Source organism: Cryptomeria japonica, chromosome 6 (assembly GCF_030272615.1).
Source record: "Cryptomeria japonica chromosome 6, Sugi_1.0, whole genome shotgun sequence".
NCBI classification, from domain to species: domain Eukaryota; kingdom Viridiplantae; phylum Streptophyta; class Pinopsida; order Cupressales; family Cupressaceae; genus Cryptomeria; species Cryptomeria japonica.
The window spans coordinates 195,733,098-195,737,868 of NC_081410.1; the positions used below are offsets into that span (position 1 = coordinate 195,733,098).

A 4,771-nucleotide genomic window follows, 5' to 3' on the forward strand; every position below is an offset into this window, starting at 1 on the left:
CATGCAAGACAATTTTGTGATATCTCTCGGCTTTAATTTACGTATATTTTTTTAATAATATAAATATACTAATAAATCATTTGTTTGAAAATTGCATGAACCAACCTTTCTCTAGACTTTTCTTTGTTTAAATATGTATGACAATATATCTCAAATAATATTATTATAAAATAGACTTTGAAAGTTGGACTCCAACAAAACCTAAATCAAATTTCTAATCTTTTATATCGTATTGAAGATTCTATAAATTCGTTCACATCTTCCTTAGAACATAATTAAACCCATAAACATTCAATAACTATAATACTACTTCCGCAGATCCCTGGTTCGAATACACCCTTTGTAAACACATTCTACCGTTAAAAAACACGCTTCATAGATAGATATTGCAGCTGAAAAAAGCATGCGACTAGTTAGAATCCACCCGTTGAAAATAAAACATGCTACCGTTAATGAACACGCTCCATAGATAGATATTACAGCTGAAAAAAGCATGCTACCGTTAACAAAAACACGCTCCTATTCCTTAACCCATTATATATATGGCCATTGATTTAGAAGAATACCTCATCCGCAATGTTCAGTATTTCCCTGCGTATATTGATTCTGAATGTACTAGCTATGCGGGCTCCTCTGGTTATTGCTGCTTCAAGGCCATAGTGAGCATAGAGATGAAAGATTTTAGGGAACTGAATTTATAGATTCTTGGTATAGGGATCAATGCCCTTTCCTATAGGGGTGAATTTGCCATTTGGTGTGCCCTATCTGCGGAGGAATGTTGTCTGAGGGAGTGATGCCTCCAATGCCTCAGAGGTCATCCGCATCACCAATCATGTGCGGAGGAATGTTGTAAGTCCCACATGCTCAACGCCTCCAAAGGAATTCTTGAGTTTAATTACGTAAATTGATCTGCTGTTTTTTCAACTTTTCTGTTTCATCTGGTTAATGGATATATGTTTTTGATAAGGTAATTTTTAATTTCAAAAAACAGAGAATTATGTTTTACAATCCTTTTTTATTTTTTATGACATGAATGTTAACTTGGCCAAAAGAGAACAAAAAGATTCTGTTGAGCAATAGCATTTGAGACATTATGGCTCATCTCTGTACTCTGTGGTGATGGTCTGCAATCTAGGATCTCTGTTACCATTTCATTAGTTTTTAAATATTAAATTAATGTCTGGCAGCAATTGAAGAAGTTTGGTCTGCAATCTAGGATATCTTATGCTCGCCTTGTTTTCTTGTTGAGTCATCTCCTTTCCCTGCGTACCCAGTCTGCAATGAATTACTTGATTGCTCTGACTTTATCCAGCTGAAGATGTTCTTAGATACTTGATTGCTCTGACTTTATTCCTCTATATCTTCTCACCTACCTCCTAACTTACCAATTGATCCCTATATGCTTGCAACTATCTAAAACTCCTCCAGACTACCATGACTACCCTCTCCCTGATTTCAGGTCATGTGAGAAGCGACTTGAAGGTGATCAAATCCCTTAAGAGGGTGTAGGAGATTCTCTAATACTAGTAGCTGCCAGTTGTTTGATTCACTAAAGAATCTTTCTCCCATGTTTTATGCATATCTTGTTCATCTGATTCCCTACGAGGTCTCCCTACAAGGTCTCTGTCAAGTTCAGTCTGCTATTAGGTCTGTCATCTATATCCTTCAAACACCAACAATCATTAATGAGAACTTTAGTGACTATTATAGCACCTCACTATTGCATGGTGCATGATCCTTTATATTCACCATCCTACTGTCATGCCTCTACCATGCATTTTTGTCATTTATCTCCTAAATATTTTTCTCGTAGATCAGTGTTTGGGCCTTGATACAATTATCATACTGTTTCTGTGTCATAAAAACTATCCACTTTTTCCAACAGTCCATAGAACTTGAAGAAAGAACTCAGACTTTTTCTTGCTACTGTTATGCGTGAATTGTATTTTTCTTTATGATGTTTAGGTCTCTAGACTGCCACTTGACCAAGACCTCTTGACCTAGATTTTGTCAAAACACTATGCCCTTGTCCTAGAATCTCTAAGTTGCAAATTAAGTCACTGTCACGAACCTCTACTACCATCTAGGATTGTGATTGCTTTTGATTTCTAACTTTCTTACCACTAACCCTTGTGCTTGTTTTATGATCCTTGGACTATTATGCACTGGTATTTATTACTGTCATCCACATGGCATTATTTCACTTGGTTTAATTTATCACATTGTCATATAATCTGTCAATGGCCCTGTCATATGCACTAAACCACCTCTACCTATAGTGTTTTGACCCATATTTCTCATACCTTCATAGCTGTTTTGATTTCTAACTTTCTTACCACTAACCCTTGTGCTTGTTTTATGATCCTTGGACTATTATGCACTGGTATTTATTACTGTCATCCACATGGCATTATTTCACTTGGTTTAATTTATCACATTGTCATATAATCTGTCAATGGCCCTGTCATATGCACTAAACCACCTCTACCTATAGTGTTTTGACCCATATTTCTCATACCTTCATAGCAGTTTTCCAACCATGCATACCGAATCGATATTCATCATTTTGGTGTTCACTCAGACATAGGAATTCGAAAGAGAAGTTTGATAGTGGTACTTGCTATCTTTTCTCTTTGTATTCTATGCTCTTATTGATTATTGAAAGTTTTGGCCTCTGTCATACATCTTTCACGATGCACTCCATAAGTCCTACTTAACCTTTTCAACTCTGTCATTGTCTTGATCATGCTCTCTGATTTCAATGTATCATGATGGATATATAATTTCAGTCAAGGCATGCAAGTTTAGTGAACTGAGCATGGAAGACTTCTTACTTTAGGATTTTCAAGGTTAGAAATTCTTGCAAAGACTATCACCCTTTTCTTTTATGGATATTTCAAGGAATGAACTGTACTGTAAAAACGAAATGCCAAATCAATGAAATCATCCATCTAGAAAGTTTGCCCATTATTCTTTGACACGAGGATTGTCATCACCCGGACTATCATCATTGTGCTCTTGTTTGTTGAATATATTCATGACTTATTCATAGTTCACTCTATGATGTTGTCAGTAAAGTCAACCTCTTCCATTTGACCGTTGCATAGTCTCTTGCATTGACAATAAAGCAAAACTCAACATAAATACTCACAGAAGATTTTTATAGTTGACAAAGGCAAAAAAATGATCACAAGGGTTTTAAATTGTTAATAATCCTGATATGAGGTTTAACAGCATTAAGGACTTCACTCAAACGCTATTTCTATCATTCATACCCTTTTTTATGGAGTTTTTTCTTAGCTAGGGTTTGGCCAAGTTTTGAAGTTTACAAAAGGCTCTCCTTTTCTCAATGCCACTATACCATAGAGAACAATGACGATCCCAAACTTACCATTCAAGGAGCATGTAGGAACTTGACATTCTGTAGATTACCATCTTATGGATTTACTCATTGAGGGGCCTATGAATGACCTTTTAAATGTCCTCTTGAAGTATGCTCTGCTACCTTGCTTCTTGTAAGCTTTGTCATATGCGATTTCATTGAACCCTTCTTCAAAACTAATATTGTTAGAACCCCATCTTCAAACATATTAGATCATCAAGAAACCAATTTTAGCACCTTATCTTCCGAATGATCAAGCCACATGTCCTTCTCTTACTCATCTTTATATTAGAGATCTACCAACCAGAGCAATGCATATTATGGGGTTTTCTTCATAATGATGACACAAGATCTTTGATTACAGGGCTCTTGACCAAACTTCAGATAGTTTTCTGCCCTTTAGCATGTTTTTTCGTACATTATTTATCACATGGTTTGAATGTTCATAATAAGTTAATAACAAAGATTTTGTCACTCCCTTAAGACCTCAAGGGAAATATATCTTAAGCTCAAAAGAGGGGCAATGTACATTTGAAATTTTGAATATTATCTGTATAGCAATCTTAATCAATCTGCTTTGTGGCTAAAATGTATTTAAATTTTTTATTGTCTTATAGGACTTATTTCGGAAAGGAGAACTAGTACATATATTAGCTTATTATGGTAGCCGTGGACCAGCAAAAATTGCAGAGGTAGAAGAATGCTCAGCCAATATAAGGGAGGGCAGAAACCATATTACTGAAGCTTAAATCTCTGAAAATGGAAGCATGTTGCATGCATTGTTGGAGATGGTGTAGCTCCAGGAAGACAACAATGTTGTGGATAATATAAAGCAGGCATTTAGAAAATGGTTACTTATGCTAAAAGTGGAGTGAATTTTAAAATAAATTAAAATTTGTTGTGAACTTGAATTTATATATATTTAATAGTAATGTTAATATACAAAATTTTTGTTTCATTCACATTGATGTTTATGGATGTTGAAGTCAAATTCACTTCAGTGACTTAATGAATGTTTAGAAAGTTCTGTTTATATCAGATTCTAGTTTGTTGGTCTCTTTATCCATCATTCTATGCTTTTTGTTTTTTTCCTTTGCCTTCATTCTATTTTTGTTTGACATGGTCATGCCGCCTCTGTTTTTATTTTGTCCGTGAGTTTTATTCTAATATGTTTGGTATGTGTTTTTCTTTTGTATTTTTATGTGTAGATTGTTTTCAAAAAAGCTTTTTTGGTATTTTGCATTTGTCTTTTTTCATGGGTGGTGATTTTTCAGGCAACAGTGATGACGAGGAGGAAGAGAAGGAGGAGGAGAAATGAAGGAGAACTACATATCACAAGCACTAGGAAATACAATAGGTACAAACATTTGAATTTGCATTTGATTATAA

The 4,771-nt window shown here is 34.9% G+C and overlaps 1 long non-coding RNA gene across 1 annotated transcript; it reads left to right on the forward strand.

Annotated features, from left to right (window-relative positions):
- Positions 1-315: 315 nt before the first annotated feature.
- Positions 316-4,329, forward strand: LOC131063480 (uncharacterized). Its single transcript, XR_009111074.2, has 2 exons — positions 316-849; positions 4,000-4,329. It is a non-coding gene; the product is annotated as an uncharacterized LOC131063480 (long non-coding RNA).
- The last annotated feature ends 442 nt before the right edge of the window (positions 4,330-4,771 follow it).